This window comes from Tenrec ecaudatus, chromosome 9 (assembly GCF_050624435.1).
Source record: "Tenrec ecaudatus isolate mTenEca1 chromosome 9, mTenEca1.hap1, whole genome shotgun sequence".
Classification (NCBI taxonomy): Eukaryota; Metazoa; Chordata; class Mammalia; order Afrosoricida; family Tenrecidae; genus Tenrec; species Tenrec ecaudatus.
Genome location: NC_134538.1, coordinates 79,759,344 through 79,777,034, shown reverse-complemented (window position 1 = coordinate 79,777,034; position 17,691 = coordinate 79,759,344). Strand labels below are relative to the sequence as shown.

General features: G+C 44.1%; 1 pseudogene; it reads right to left on the bottom strand.

The window, feature by feature from the left end:
• Positions 1–16,870: 16,870 nt before the first annotated feature.
• LOC142456418 (large ribosomal subunit protein eL18-like) lies at positions 16,871–17,435 on the bottom strand (annotated as a pseudogene).
• Between the last annotated feature and the right edge of the window lie 256 nt (positions 17,436–17,691).

Genomic DNA, 17,691 nt, shown 5'->3' with positions numbered 1-17,691 from the left:
TTTGGTGTTGTGGATATTGTGCAGAGGTTTCTGCAGCAGCTTGGAACATTGATGAGCATTGGCCGAGTTGCCTTAGGCCCCCAGGCACACAGGCAGGAATTCCCTGGTAAGAAGTTGAGCAGAGTGTCCCCTGGTGGAGGTTGACAGGGCTTTCCCCAGCCTTGGGCTAGCTGCATACTGTGGAGCTCAACTAGCTGTGTGTGATGCAGTCATATATTCCCTAGGATAAGGGGGGTGGTCTGGAGGTCAGCAGTGGAGTGCGAGAGAATGGGAAAGAGACAAAGATGAGGGGAAAAAATTAAAAATAAGCTCTCTGAGCCTTTGGGGGATATAGAGAAGAGAGGGAAACAAAAGTAACAATGTAGCTGAGCCCAAATACTGCCCATGGAACTGCAAGTGTTTTGTACCTGCCCTGAGGTGGTGGCTAGCTGTGGCTGTGTTGAGATTAAGCCCCTGCACTGGCTACAAATGGTCCTGGCTCTGGCAGAGACAGTGCCAGGATAAGGTCAAGCCCTAACCGGCCTCCACTGTCATAACATAAACCCCCAGCCCCTCAATACCTTGTGGGTCCGTGCCTACTTATCTTTATGATGCTCCTCCTGCGTTCCAGCAGTGTTGAATCATCCTCTAAGCAACTCTCCTGGGCTGAATTCTGCGGAGTCCCTCTGGTGTGTGTTCTCTACAGGACTTTCTGTGACTGGCAGTTGGGGAGTAGATCTCTAGGCCTTTCTTTTAAGGTGCCTGTGGGTGGACTGGAACATCCGTTATTTTGATTTGAAACTGAATGTGCTTATCATTTTCACCACCCTCAAAATGGATACCAATAGCTAACTCCCGGAGAGCTGGAGCAGATGTGGGCAAACGCAGTCAGCACATGGAAATCTTCTCCTCTTTGCTGAGAATAGGTGGTAGAGGGCTGTAACAAGAAATGACAAAGACATTGCGCTCTGAGGATGATTCTGGTGTGACTTCAGACCAAAGTCTGGAAAAATGTGTTGCTGTCAGAATGGATCCTGAGGAATTGCTCAGTTGACATGACTCACTCATCACTACCATTGAGTCCATCTTGACCAATAGCAACTAAATAGAACAGAGTAGAATTGCTTCTGTGGGTTTCAGAGCCTGAAAATCTTAAAGGACTCAAAAAATTCATCTTTCTCTCTTAGACTGCTGGTGGCTTCGAATGGCTGATCTGTCATTAGCAGCTCAGTGTTTAAGGGCAGGAGTTCTTAGCAGTCAGCTCTCCTGGAAGGTTGATGATCTTGGCTGTAAAGTCCTCATTCATGAGTTGGCTGGGGCCCCGGCTCTGGGAGAGGGCACTGACCACCACAAAATAGCCTGCAGAGACACTGCTAGAAGGAGACTGCATTTAGAAGGATTTTTCTCATGACTCTGCGAAGAGGCATGTCCAGCTTAAAGGTTGCTGCTTTTATCTTGGTCTTACATTTCTTTCTTTCTGTCATTTCCAATTCTTGAATAACAGAATTTTTAATTCAACAAATATTGACCACTTTTCATATGCTAGAGTTCCCGTGGGGTCAAATTGGTTGGTGCCCACCGCTGCTAACCAAGAGGCTGGATGTTTGAATCTCCCTAGGGGCTAGTTGGAAGAAAGACCTGGGGGTCTATTTTTTTTTTAATAAATCGTCTTATTGGGGCTCATACAACTCTTATCATGATCCATACATACATCAATTGAGTAAAGCACCCTTATACATTCGTTGTCCTCATCATTCACAAAATTTGCCTTCTACTTGGGTTCCTGGAATCAGCTCATTTTCCTTTTTGCCTTCCCCTCCCTCCCCGCTCCCCATTAATAACAAACCCTTAATAACTTATAAATTATTACTCTATCCTATCTTACACTCCTTGATGTCTCCCCTCACCCACTTTCCTGTTGCCCATCCCACAGAGAGGAGGTTACATGTAGCTCCCAGAGATTGGTTCCCCCTTTCTACATCCCCTTCCCTCCCGGTGTCGCCACTCCCACCGCTGGTCCTGAGGGGTTCATCCATCCTAGATTCCCTGTGTTTCCAGATCCCTACTGCACCGCTGTGCATCCTCTGGTCTAACCAGGTCCGCAAGGTAGTTTTGGGATCATGATAATTGGGGGGAGGAAGCGTTCAAGAACTAGAGGAAGATTTTGAGTTTCATTGTTGCTACACTGAACCCTGAGTGACTCATCTCCTCCCCACTACCCCTCTGCAAGGGATGTCCAGCTGTCTACAGATGGGCATTGGGTTCCCATCATGCACTCCCCTCATTCACGGTGATATGATTTCCCCCCTGCCTTTGTTGTTTGAAACCTAGTCCCCTCGGCCCTTCATGATCACACATGTTGGTGTGCTGCTTCCATGGGGGCTTTGTTGCTTCTGGGCTAGATGGCCGCTTGTTTACTAGTCAGCCACTGACCAGCCTCTGGAGTGCCGCTGGGACACACATGGAGTTGCTGTCAGTCAGAGTGCACTCCACAGCAACTGTTTTGATTTTGTTTTGTTTTATTTTTGCCTCATTCCAGGATGCGCCAAAGGAACCCAGGTGCCGCCAAGGCTTAAGCGCTTATCTGCTAAGTGACCTGTGCTCACTGAAAGTTTGGCCATTTGAATCCATCAATGACCCTTCAGGTGAAAGATGGGGCAGTCTGTTTCCCACGAAGATTTACAGCCTGGGAAGGGCAGTGGGACAGTGTACGCAGTCCTACGTTGTCACACTGAGTTGAAATGGCAGTGGACTTTGTGTTTTGTCTTCCTTTGAATACAATGTAAGCTTGGCATGCAAGCGGTCTCCTATTGTGGAGCTTACCTTATAACTTGTGACCTAATGTGTGAGGGCAATCAGGAAGGTGTTGGTGTCCAAAATGAGATCTGAGTTGGTAGGAGGCAGAAAGGGCCAGCACACAAAGGCCCAGTACTTCTTCTGAGCACCTGGCGGAATTTGCCTTAGCCCTAAAAAGTCCAACGATCGAATCCTTTTTGACGCTACCACTAATAGGCTGTTCCTCTACCCACTCACAGAAAATCCTTTTGAATTTGGATTCGTTCAGAACACATTTTTTAATATATGCCCTTGAAGGCTTGAACGAGCAGTTTGCACTCTAAATTCAGCTCTTTCCAGCTAAATGCACTGGCCCCTGCTGGAAGTACAAACTTCCTGGTCAGAGTGGATGAACACAGCGTCATTTACAATTAGCTATTGTTTTTTTGGCATCCAAACATTAGAGTGTTTACTCTTTTTAAGATGCTCAAGCCAGTCACCATCTTATTTTAATTTAAGACCTCCCCCTCCCCTCCGTTAGACACCCAGAGCTTTCTACAGAGAATGGAGCAAACAAAATAAATAGAAAGAAAGGGAAAACAGGACGGATGGTTTCACAAAGACCTTTGCGATGCATGTCCTTCCTTTGATGTCCGTATTTTGCAGCTTGATCGTTATGTTACAAAATTTCATAGGTGGTCTCTGAAAACTCTGTTTATGAATATTTGCTAATGACATAAAGCATGGGGGAAAAGTATTTAGATGTGCACCAGTCAGAAATGGTTCTTCCCACACTTAAAATAAATTTTGTGTGTGCGCATCATTGAGAGTATGTTGGCTCAAAGCCAGGTTTGCACTGGCCTGTCTGGAGCTCCGTTTGAAAGAGGTTCTGAGAGAGGCTTGGTGGCAGGCCATATCTGTTCCTTTTTCACAGCTTACGAATCTTTTCCAACTAGACCTCAATGATTCAGGACTCTTAAAGTTTCAATAAAATCATTATCCATGTTTCCTGGCAGGGAAAAAAAAGTCATTATGGTGCCCCATGGCACCCTGTTGCTTGCTCCAGGAGAGAGCATCCTGGGGCAAGACCTCGGCAGAAGATGTGCGATGTTGTCCCCCACACAGGAGCTTTTGATTTCCAATCCCACCCTGAGTCGATGAGGACCCCTTTGTAGCTAAAACGACCCCTTTTTAGAATTTAAAAAGCTCATCTACAGCTTGGAGCAGCTGAACAGAATTTTCTAGAAATTTACTAGGAAACCATCACTTAACCTTTTAGCCACCAAGGTTCCTTTGACATACACATCTATTATAATTTGAATGATGTATTTGATTTTACTTGATTTATCTAAAATATTATTTTCACATGTAGTCAATACTGAGGCATACTGAAGAGAGGCTGTGAAGGAGACAGTTGCTTGTAGAGACCACCAGACAGGCATTCCATTTCCCCCTCTGACTTCTGGCTCCCCTTCTTCCTCTGCTGCCACAGGTGAATGGGGACCAACTGCACTTTGCTTCCTAATTTTTAGGACCCTAGGTACTATGCAGCAAACTAGAAGTTCAACAGAAACACTGAAAAATGCTAGGCCAAGTGACTGGGATGTCTCATGAAAACTTAGCCCTCCATCACTACACAAAAACAGATCTCTGGAGGTGTTTGGTTGTACATAGGCAGCATCAGAAGTCTCTTCTCCCCCTTTTATGATAAAAATACTCAATTAAAATCTTTTCCAATTCAATATTTTCAGATGTACATCTTATTGCTATCAAGTACAATGTGAACCACTTATTAACCTTAATCAATGCCAGATTCCCCATCATGGGACCTGGCTACCATTAGTTGGATCAGAGATTTTATAAAGGAATCCTGATCAAAAAGAGGAAATATGTAGAATAGAATTTCATATTCTGAAAGGAGACCAGACTTTCTAGAGCCATTGAGGCTGAATGAAGCCTTCAAATTATTGTCCTGAGATAATCCTTGAACGTTTAGCCTTAAAACTATCTCCTGAAACCTTTTGTGAACCAAGTCATAGTGAAGCCTAATTAGTAAAGCATATCTGCCTGTGGCCTTTGGAAAAATGACGTATGTGAGATCCAGTTGATACTGGCAACTTGAAAGGTTACAAAGAAGCTTAGGGGCAGTGAGTGTGTGTTAATCGGGGTGGAATAATTTGGAAAAGGGTAGTGAGAATGAATGCAAAACTTGCAGACTATAATCAATATCGCTGACTTGTAAAAATTGTTGAAATGGTATATATTTTATGGTACCTATTTCTACCCCCAAAATTTTTATATTAAAAATTGATTACACTGGTAGTTTACACCATTTTCTTATTTTCATGATGTCTTTAGAATCTGGTGTCTACTTTATATTCACAGCACATCCCAGTTCAGACCAGTCACATTCCAAGTGTTGGATCATCACCTGGGACACGTGTCTACATGGGAGAGCGTGGTTTTATATCTTTAGGTTGGCGGTGGTTATATGAGCGTTAATGATTTTTCGAGATGTGTATGTATTATATAAGGGTCCCTGATGGCATAGTGAGTTACTCATAGGGCTGCTAACCCCAAGGCCAGCAGTTCCAACCCACCAGTTGAGCCTCAGGAAAAAGATGCGGCTGTTCTGCTCTCTGAGGATTTGGAGTTTGCTAAACCCAAAGCGGGCAATTCTGCTCGCTTCTACTGGGTCACGATGAGTCAGAATGGACCAGGTGGCTGTGGGTGGTTGTGGTCTATAGATCACACTTATTTTATTGGATATAAATCACAACCTTTAAGAGTTATTTGGGAATAATGTCCAGTGGACAAAAGGGTTGTACATAGCCCACATCCAGTTTCTGTTTTCCTGTGGTACCTTCGTCAAAAATAAGAAACCAGCTCTGGTACACTCCTATAACAAAACCCTAGAACGTATTTGGGTCTCACCAGGTTTCCACTCACAGTCCTTCTATCCAGCTCTCATCTAGGGCACAGCATCGCGTTTAGTCGTGGTGCTGCCCTGCTTGTTCCTGGCCTGTGACAGTCGCCCAGGTGCCCCTTGTTCCGAGCCCATCAGCTGCTCTGAGGGAGAAAGGCAAGGCTGACTGCTCTTGGGAAAGATTTATAGTCTCGGAATCCCCATACAGGATCACGATGAGTTGGGTTTGGTGGTCAGATTTTTCTTCACTTGAACCTATCTAAAAATTCCCCTTTATTGTCCTTACAGTCTGCCAGAATAAATTAGTCACCACATACTTAACGTCCGGATATTCTAGGATAGTTAGAGGGTGGGTTTCTAACTCCAAGATCATACTTTATATCTCAGCTGATTGCACACCACACATTCACAGTCTGTGGATAATGCATTTGGTTGTAGTCCGAGGTATTTCCAGGTCTAAAGCCAGGCTCACATTTCTGCTTTGAAGAGACAGAAATTCCAAACAAATACAGATGGCCAGGCCATAAACTTAATTAAAATTTTGACTTTACTGGATGTTGCATTCAATATGGCTATAATGCCAAGAGCAATACATGAGAAATCTATTTGTATCCACATCCTCCGGCTTCCATGGTGCCTAAAATAACGATGTGAAGAGGTATGTGTTGGTGTTTATGTGTGTGAGAGAACACATATGTGCCAATCCAGCTCGTTGCTCTTTAGGTTTGGCTGTCCTGCGAGTCGGACTTTGGCCAATGAAAGACGTGCTTTAATGGAACTCTGGGATAGGCCAACTGCACATCTGCTAACTTTTCCTATAGAATACGTAAGCTCTAATTTAGAAACTTTCTAAAGTACTGTGTGGTTATGCTCTCCTTTCTGGGAAAATCTGGAACATTTTCATTGTTCTTAATCTTCCCAGACTATTTATTTAGTTAGAAATACATTGAGATAACAGCTTTTTTACCTCATGAAGACATATCTCCAGAAGAGCACATCCTGTTTGGTAAAGAAGGGGTGAGCGATAAGGAGGGAAGGCCTTAATGAGGTCGATTGAACCTGGCTGCAACAATGGACTCAAACCTATCAAGGGGCATGAAGATGGCATAGGATGGGACAACAGTTTGTTTTGTTCATAGGTCGGAGGTTAAGCACTCCGAATGCAGAGCCAAGCTGCTTAGGCTCCAAGCCCAGCTCTACCACTTACTAGCTGTGTGACTTTGGCAAACTCGCTCAGCCTCTCTGTTCTTCACTTCACACCTGTGAGCTGATAAAAACAGCACCCGCCTTTTAGAGTTGTCGTGAGGATTAAATTATTATATATGTACATACACACACACACACGCACACACACGGCTTAGAAGAATCCGTACAAGATAACATTACAACGTCTCTCTTCAGTGACATCGAGTCAATGCTAACTCATACCTACAGGACAGGGTAGAACTGTCACTGTGAGTTTCCAAGACTGTAGCTGTTTGCAGGCGTAGAAAACCTCGTTTTTCTCTGGAGGAGCAGTTGGTGATTTCGAACTGCGAACCTTGAGGATCGCAGCCCAATAAGAAAGTGTTAAGTTAGTTCCTTGGGTGGGAAATACCTTGGTCCTTGGCTCCGCAGAGAAGGAATCCATGCTAAGCCTGTTTTGTGATCCAACTGGGTTTTTAATAAAGGACAGAAGAAATTTCAGGTTTTACAGTCACTGAACACGGGACTGCAGCCCCACATGTGGCGGCCAGAGGCCCGAGCGAGACTGAGGCACGTCTGAGCTAGGCCCTTACGGAAGGCCGAGGCGCAGCTGGAAAAAGAGACCGGTGATCTCCAGGTTCCGGCTTTTAGGGATTTCTGCTGGGAGGCGTGGTTGATGGTACTGGTTGACCCCATTGGCTGAATTAAGCCCACCTGACCTAGATTGGGTCAGTCCAGGTGTATTGCCAACCTAGGTGTACCTCCTGCCCCCTGGTTTTGGGCCTGAATTGGAGTATGCCCAGTAGACACCCTTGGTCCCTGTTCTGCTTCCTAACATAACCACTGTGCCAGCAGGGCTCCAACATCCCTAGGTAAGTATTCTTATTCTTATAATCTTTAAAAGTATCATTCACGGACAAGTTGTGACTTCCCATAACCTCGTATCCCCACAAAGTGACTGAACATGCATGTGCATCTCCAATACGATGAAAAACATTAACCGAGTTTTTAAAACACTTCGGTTGCAATGTTAATCATGGGACAGAAACATTTTTAAGTAGTCAGACATCAGCTGTTAAACATCACATCATAAATGAAGTCACCATTTGGCAAATCATTTTTTGGCAGGAGTGGTTTTCCCCAACAGGGAAAGAGGAAAAAGAAAAGGACAGGAAGGAAGGAAGGAAGGAAGGAAGGAAGGAAGGAAGGAAGGAAGGAAGGAAGGAAGGAAGGAAGGAAGGAAGGAAAGAGAAAGAAAGAAAGAAGGAATCCCCCATTGTGATTTGTTTAAGGATTTCAGACACATGGCACAGCGACTTTTCCAAATGCTAAGTTCCTTGCCCCCGCAGAGCTCAGAGGGCCGAGCTGGGTGGGGGCTGTGAACTGTCAGGTAAATCCATTGAACTCTGTGGCTGTCCTTTCTCTGCAGGCAGAGGCTGATTACCCTGGGTGAAAATAGCCACATTATTCATACACTGGCAAGGTCACTGGCTTAACAGGCCATGCTTGTTATCAGATTGCTTTAATTTCACGCAGGCAACCTGGCGGGATGGCTATAATAGTCATTCTTATCTCACTTCCTCCCTTTCAATGCAGATAGAGCAAGTTTCCTCATCTGTGAAATGAGGGGCAGGACCAGATATCCTCCAAGGACTTTTTTGGCTCTGGCGTTCTGTGGCTTCAGATTCTGTGCTTCTTGGCTAGTGTTCACTGTTTTCCAGCTTCTTCAACAAGCCCCAACATCTCCACCTGCTTATTTCAATCGGGTCTGTTATGAAAGCAAGGCCTTATGTTTGGAGAAGATTTTCCAATTTATTAAGTCCCTTCATGGGTCTATTCTTTATAGCATCTTTGCACACCTCTCTTGCTGCTGCCTGAGAATGAGATCCGGGGAAGTTAGGGAGCAGAGCCAAGATTAAGACTCAAGCTTTGCTAATTGCCAGTACAGTGTTATTTGCAGTGACCTCCAACCCAGGAGATGAATATGATGACCTCAGGAGACTTTCAGTTCCTTCAGCAAATGAGCTAGAATTAATTCCGTTAGTTCTGATTGGTTCATTCATGCCATCCCGAACCAATCATTGGGAACAGTGGGGATATAAAACTGTTGATTGGTTGGGCTACTCACAAATTCCTCCTGAAGTCTGGCATAGAATCAGATTACCTAGCCCTCATGGGTGAAATGGGAGATGGAAAGTCAAGGAGAGTCACCAGGTGAAGAGGAATGGATGAAACTCATAAAAATAACAAAATTTCCCATTATCACATAGAATGCATTTCCCTAAAATACACTTTAAAAAATCATTTTATCCGGGGCTTGGACAACTCTTATCACAATCCATACATCCATCCATTGTGTCAAGCACATCTGTACACCTGTTGCCATCATCATTCTCAAAACATTTGCCTTCTACTTGAACCCTTGGTGTCAGCTCTTCATTTTCCCACTTTGGTATCAGCTTCTCATTTTTCCCTTCCCTCCCCACAACCCCCCCGAACCCTTGATAATTTATAAATAATTATTATTTTATCATATCTCACACTGTCCGACATCTCGCTTCACCCACTTCTCCGCTGTCCATCCCTCAGGGAGGAGGTTATATGTAGATCCTTGTAATTTCTTCCCCCTTTCTCCCTCACCTTCCCTCCACCCTCCCGATATCACCACTCTCAGCACTGGTCCTGATCTGTCCTGGATTCCCTATTTCCAGTTCCTATCTGTACCAATGTAAATCCTCTGGCCCAGTCGGGTTTGTAAGGTAGAATTGAGATCATGATAGTGGGGGGGAGGGAGCATTCAAGAACTAGAGGAAAACTGTATGTTTCATCATTGCTACACTGCACCCTGACTGGCTCATCTCCTCCTGGAGACTTTTCTGCAGGGGGATGTCCACTTATCTACAGATGGGTCCTGGTTCCCCTAAGTACACTTTTAAAAATCGGTTGTTGGAAAAGATTGTATTTTTTGTTCTATCACAATTGAATTCAAGTTTGCAAAAGCAGTTGCTCCTTAAGCGGGCAGTGGGTCAAACATTTACTTGAGAATGGCTGGAGACTCATCGTCATAAACACTCTTTCATCTCAATGACTCGGATTTCTAGACATTCTTAACAATTGAGTATGTTTAGGTTTCAGTGCAAATAAGGCACTCTTATTCTCCAAAGCCAAACTTGGAGCTCTGCTGATGAGAGCGAACCGGCAAACATTCCTTGGACATCTTCTGTGAGAGGGGGTCATGGTAGCGAATTGGCTTGACTAGCCAAGTACGCTGCTTAGTCAACCTGATGCTTTATGGTCCCCCACCCCCCACGCACCCCACACCCACCTATGATCTCCAGATTTAAAGCCTGTGAAACAATTGACTTTTTGAGTGTGCTTTGTTTGAATTCTCTTTGGCTTAGAGAAGTTACTCAAAGGGTGGCTTCAAAAAAAAAATCACTTTTTGGATTATATTCTGTTGACCAAAATGTTTCCATCAGTTGGCATGGCGACCTTCAGATGGCAAGAGCCAAGCTGTTAACCTAGAGAGGTTTGTGAAGTTGATGATCTCCAGAGCAGGGGGGCTGGTTTAGGGGGTTTGAGCTGGAAGACGAAGTTTTTACGGTGCTCCAAACTAGTTCATATACTTTGTAAATCATTTCTGTTCAAATAAGTTGTCTTCAAGCCTCATGGAGTGCTTGATTAAATATTAATCCCTTACAATAAACTGCTCGGTTCATTCATTTGTATTCTTCAGTTTTCACCAAGTAGCTGCCTAGTGAGCACATAGATGTCAAGGAAGGCAAAGGTGCAGTGCAGGTTGTTCATAAGCTGGGTGCTGTACATCAGCCTCACGGGTCTCCTGACCCATTTTCAAGTTGGGCAGGCTCCCAAGACCGGCCATTTATCACTCTACTAGTTCTCCAAACCCAAGCCTGACCCTCCCGCACCACGTGGCATGTCACAGCTTTCTCTTGTGGGTCTATTGGTGTGTTTGAGGCACTAACCTTTCAGGTAGCACCTGCGCTCTTAACCACTCCACCACCAGGGCTCCGTGGGGGGTTCCCACTTCCATTGAGGGCATTCTGACATAACCATGACCCTGCATGGGGTTTCTGCTGCTATAAATCCTTACAGAAGCAGAAAGCCTCATCTGTCTTCCCACAGAGTGACTGGTGGGTTTGAAGCATCAACCTTGTGCCACCATGACTGTTTAGGAAGATCAATTTGCTTAGGAAATTAGGAAGATCAAATCACAGTTTTCTCAGGGCAAAGAAAGTTATTTCACCAGTGACACGTAAATCTTGATATTTCTTTCAAATTGGGAGAGTTTTGCTTTTAATTATTATTATTTAATTAAAAAAAACCCGGCTTCATAGCTTCACTCTGATTTTTGTTTGTTCCGTTATTCTACCTTATCATGACAGCCTAAATATTTTATTATTGTCATTGCTTGTGTTTTTATGAGGCAAAGGAGGTATCTGTAGCAGTTCCAGTTCTTAAAATCAATCCCTCGTTCTTTAAATTATTGTGTACAGAATCAACATAAAAAGAAAAAATAGCTTTCTTGAGCTGTCATTTACATACCATAAAATTAATCTATTTTAAGACTACAATTCAATATTGTTGAAGCACATTTACAGAGCTGTGCAACTTTAACCACAATCTAATTTTAGAACATTTCTAATGCCACAAAAAAAATTCCTGGTGCTTTTTCATTTGTAGCTGTTAGATTTGTTGGGTGAGAAATAATTCGGTCCTTGACTTTGCAGAAGAATTCACACTGAAGCCTGGCTTGTGATCCAAGTGGGTTTCTATAAAGGACAGGAGGAGTTTCCGACCTTACAGGAAACTGAACACAAGCACTCCAGGAGCACTGCACACCCACCAGGCGGCCTGGGCTAGTGGAATCACAAAGGAGTAGCTGGTAAAGAGAGGGTGGTCTCTCGGTTCAGGCTTTTTTTGGGTCTTCTGCTGGGAGGTGTGGTTGACGGTGCTGGTTGCTTCCATTGGTTGAATTAAGCCCACCTGTCCTAGATTGGGGTCCACCCAGGTGTATCTCCACCCCTCCCTGCCCCAACCCTGCCCGAATGGGCCCATGCCCTTTAGTCTTTATCGGCTTCCAAGGTCCTATAGGGGCCCCTAGGGGTGGAGAGGAACACCTTCCTATCCCACTACCTAAAGGAGCCACTCTCCACCCCAGCCCTAGGCAACCAATAAGGAAAACGATTTTATCTTGAGTCTCCTTGGCTCCAGCACTAAGTCCTGAGAGTTCCTCTCCAGATATCCGAATAACCATCATTTCAGAGAAAGAAAAGGAAGTAAAATAAGTCTTTGCTATTTTTTGGATCAATTCAAAATGTAAAGAAATGTGATTCATAATATGACCACTGCGAATCATTTGCCGTGAAACAGACCAAAGCTTTCAAACTTAACCTCTAAGCAATACGTACTTACTGTGGATAATTTGAGAAACACAAAGAAGGAAATTAACAAGTCACCTGTAGTCTCACATTCCAGAGATAAGCACTGCGCATTCGTCAGCAGTCTCATGGTGACAAACAGCCTCAAACTTCCAACAATGGCTTAGTTAACGCTTGCTGGGTGCACGGCTGGGACAGCTCTGCTTCAGGCTACAGGCCAGCCTTAGTTTTGCTCCCCAGGTGCCTTTGGGGGCCCAGTGGTTATCTGGAATATATCTACTCAGAGGAGAGTGGACATATGGGATTCCCACAAGGCCTAGGCTCAGACCTGCTACATTGCTATTTCTGCCCATATTCCATTAGTCAAAGCAAATACATGGAGAAGCTCAGCCTGAACAGGGGGAGTTCTCCTCTTCTCGGGAGTTATTGGGGAAGGCAGTCAATCGCTGGACTATATTCAGCATACTTCGTGTCTTGATGTTCATATGTTTCAGTTTTTCTTCTGTAATAGGTATTGTATAAAGGTTTACTTCTTTTACAAAAATGCTATCTTTCTCTACATAGGGTTTAATCGAGTTACTAGCATTTCCAAGTCAATGAACATCCTTCTTCACTATTATTATTTTCCAATCATTTTTTATTGGGAGCTAATACAGATACCATATCATTCCATAGTTCTCTCACATCAAGCAGTGTTGTACACTGGCTGCCACAATCAGTTTCCAAACATTCTCTTCCTTTGTGAACTCCTTGATATCTGCTCTCCTTTGCCCCCTCGCCCCTACTGTACACACACACACACACACACACACACAACCTTATTCTACATGCTGTCTCTATAGGTTCATCAATCCCGGATTTCATATACCAAAAAACATAAAAACATGAAACAACAATTCAATGACAAAACACATCAGAGATAAACCCCAATAATGGGGAAAAAAACCCAAACAATAGCAACAACAACAGAAAACACAGAAAATGATGAAAACCAGGTCAGGCCCAAACATGTATCAGGGGAGGATCGATGACAAGGTTTTAACATTCAAGACAGGCTGATCATTTTGATCTCCTCTGGTCATCTCTCCAATGCACTCTGTCTGGTAGCCAGCTTATTCCTATCGCTCCATTCATGATCAGTTTCTCATAAGGTGACAATAATATGCTTGGCTGAATTTATTATTTGAAATTTACTTTTCATATTGTTATTGTCAATGAGATACTTGTGTAGTCATCTCTGAGTACTTTAAGAAACTATTGTGACTGAGTGAAAGTTCACAGAACAAGTTGGTTTTCCATTCAAAAGTTCATATGCGTTTTGTTTCATGTCATTGACTGCAGTCTCCACGATATAGCAGCACTCTGCTCATATCCTTCCTGAGTTTACCATTTCCCCCGCTTCCTTCTTTCCTAGCCCTCCCTGCCTTGTAAGTTTTATGCTTGGGCAAGTGCTGCCCTCTTGGTCTCCTTTGCTTGATTATTCTAAGGAGAGGGAACCTCCCTAGTATTAATGTTTGCCCTCTCGCTCTCTCACTGCCCTCAACTCAATGCAAACTCACAGTGACCCTATAGGCCAGGGTAGGACTGACCCAGGGGGGTTGCAAGACTGTCACTCTTTTCTTTTTTTGGTGTCTTCAACAATCCTCTCTCTCTTTATAAAAATTTTATTAACACTTCATCCGCATGTGATACAATTAAAAAATTAAATCATATCAAGATGAGTTGTATAATTATCAATGCATTTAATTCTAGAACATTTTATTTTTCCTTGTACTCATTGTTATTCATGTAATTATCTTTTTTCTAATTGTGGCAAAAATATCCCCAATAAAGCAGTCTCCAAATGAACAAACTTCTGCATGTAAAATTCAGTGTTATTGATTATACTCTTTATGGTATAGAGCTATTAATGATCTCCTTTTCCAAATTATTTCACCACCATAAGCAAAAACTCAATGCCCCCTAAGCAGCAACTCTCTCTTCTTCACCCATAGTTGGTCAAGTTTTTAGTAGTTTTCTTAATATAGTATTCACATATCATACACTTCCATGGTTAAATACTTTTAAAAATGAGTTGTATATATATCATCACAATCAGTTCTAGTGCTCCCTTCCCCCTCCCACATTCATTGTTTGCTCCCCAAGTGCCCTCACCCTCTTAATCTGGTTGGATACTCTGCAGTTGGATTTGGGGCTCCCAATGTCCTCCATAGCCTTCTACAAAATGGGTGTTCACAATTTAAGTTCTGATGCTTTCCCCTTCTTCATATTTGGATTTTGTTACTGTCATCTTTGGATCACACAGGCTGGTGTTTCTATCGTGTGAACTAATTGATGCCTCACTTAGATGACTGCTTGTTTGAATACAAGCCTTGTTTGAATATAAGATCCCAGACACTATTTCAATGAGAGCCGGGGACCATCTGCTTTCTTTACCACACTTCGCTGTAGCACCTGTATCTTCAGGGATTACTTCATGAAGGTGAGTATCGAGAAGGGCCATGTTATAAGAACTAACTGCTCTTGGATTGGGGCTAGAGTGAGGTGGGAGCCCAGAATCCATCTGCTTGTCCACTGGCTGTGAAGGATTCTGGTTTACTTTGGCAGTTGTATTATGGCAAAAACAAAAACTCACAAGACCACCTCCACCACCACCACCTCCACCACCACCACCACACCACCACCACCACCACCACCACCACCACCACCACCACCACCACCACACCACCACCACCACCACCACCACCACCACCACCACCACCAAACACCAACACCACCACCAACAAAAACAAACAAAAGGTAGAAAAAATTAAGAACCAAAGAAACAAAAAAGGAAAACATTGTCAATTATCCCCTAGGATGTAAGGCAATTTCACTGATAACATCAATATTTTTCCAGTTCCATGGAATTTAAGAGACTGTTGATATAAGGAGTTTATGCAAGTACAGTCCAACTGAGGGCTGCAATCCAGGAGTTGTTGCTTTGTACAGATTTATTTCTTAATTGATGGAGCTGTTTACACTGAGCATGGGAATTGGTGCTAGCGGAAAATTTTCTGCATCAAGTCTTACAAGAGCAGATGCTTGTCTAACAGATTAACACCTGTCATATGAATGCAAGGGGAGCATTGAAACATTAGATATGTGGCATTTCTGAGTCCTACCCAAAGTCCAATGACCATCATTTCTACAGTCTTAGGGTGACCACCCTGTGCTTTCTCTCACATCAGAGGATTTCAGTCGTGAGTCCAAGGATACAGGTAGTTTTGATGTAGGCCTCCGTTTGTTCAGTTGGCCTTCTACATTAAATCCATCTGGTGCGGCCCTTGGAGGATGCTATGCTGCCTGTAAGGCCAGAAACTAAGGTCATTATAATGTTTAGTTTATGGTGTGGTTTGCCAAGGGTTGGTGGAAACATATTCATAGTGTCCACCCAGGAACATAAAATTGGATCTATTATCCCCTTAGGTTCCTACAATTATTGTTTGGCATCCCTTCCCCCAAAGTAAGATTGCTCCTCCAAATTTACCCACCATACTTATCAACTGAAATATCAATGCTGCCTCTAAAATGTAGATGCTTCCCATCCCTGGTCTTAACTTGATTTTCCAGTCAGGTTCTCCACTCAATCCTATGGAGGGCCTGTTGATTTCTGCATTAGTCTGGGTTGACTAGAGAAACAAACCCAGAGACACTCACATGTGCGTAAGAGAGAGTTTTATATCCAAGAGTAATTGTATATTAAGAAAACATCCTGGCCCACTCCAGATCAATTCCATAAGTTTGATATTAGCCCATAAATTCGATATCAGTCCATAAATTCCTCTTCAGACTCATGCAACAGATACAATGACGCCAAAAGCAGGAAGATCACAGGCCAGTGGGTGAAAAGTCTTGTGGAAGCATCTCAGCACTGGTGTGACTCGACTCTCCACATGGTTTCTCTAGCTCCGGGGCTCCGGCTGCCATCAGCACAGCTTCATGTGGCTTGTCAACAGAATGTGAAACAGAGAGAGTGTGTGTGTCCTGCCTCCAGGGAGGAAGACAGGAGTTTCCCGAATCCTCCGGAGAAGGCCATGTCCATGCAGAGGCACCATTGGCTATGACCTGATTGACAGGCTAGACTTCACCCCTTCACTTAAGTGATAGCAGATTATATAATGGCCACAATTTGCCATAGTCTTGTCTTGATGTTGTATACCAACAATGGTCTTCTCCCCTTTCCTCTCTTTTGAAGGAGTGACCCCAGCAGTGTGCTTTCTCTTATTTAGAGGAGAACTATTTTTATGAAGTGAGCATAAGGGGGGTGATGTTGGGTTCGTGGCCCATAGGTAGTCTTCTACGTTTTGTTAGGGAATTGCTCTCTAAGGATTGTTTAATTGGTGCTTATCCTTATAGAATGAACTCATACAATATCTGTCCTTTTGTGATTGACTACCACTCAGCATGATGGTTTCCAGTCTTTCGATATCATGTGATGTTTCATGCTTTCATCACTGTTTTTGTAGGGATGCATAGCAATCCACGTGTGTAAGTACCATAGTTTCTTTCTTTCTTTTTTTTGAACATCCAAAATGATTTAATAGCAGGGCCGGATCTGGGGTTAGTTTTTGTAGCCTCGGCTGGCACGTTGGCCTCTGGCCCGCTTGAACTTCCGGCCCTTGGAGCGAACATAGGGTTTGGTGTGACTGTGGAGGGTCCCTGGCGCCTTGCTGAAATGCCTGTATACCTCGCGGCCCTTGCTGGACCAGACAGCAGGACAGTGCCACCGCCCTTGGGAGAGTCCAGGGCCAGCTGGTCAAAGGTGAGGATCTTGCCCCCGGCCTTGAGGATGTGGCTGCGGGCCCGGCTGCTCACTCGCAGGCCACACACCTTCAGCTTGGGCACCTCTTGCACCCGCACGTCATCCGTTATGGTCCCCACGACCACAGCAGTCTTGTTTTCTCGGCCAGGAAGCTTCATCTTCCGGATCATCTGAGAGAGCGATAGGGCGGCCGGTTGGTGCGACTCATGAACAGTCTCTTCAGTACAACCTGGTTGAAGGTGGAGTTGGTCCGTCGGGCCAGAAACCTGTATAGCTTGACCAGGAGGCGCAGGTAGATGTCCTGGCTCTTGGGTTCCTTGTGACGAACCTTTTGGTCCTTGTTGTGGTGGATGTCAACTCCCATGATGGCGCCTCCTGCTCAGTCGGGTCCCAAAAGAGCCCACAGTTTCTTTATCCATTCTTCCACTGTTGGACATTTGGATTGCTTGCAGTTTCTTACTATTGTGGACTGTGCTGCTATGAACATGGGAGAGCATATATCCACTTAGTTGTGTCTCTTATTTCTTTGGGGTAGATGCCTAATATTGGTATTGCTGGATCATATGGGATTTCAGTTCCTAGTTGCGTTAAAGATCATCATACCATTTTCCATAGTGTTG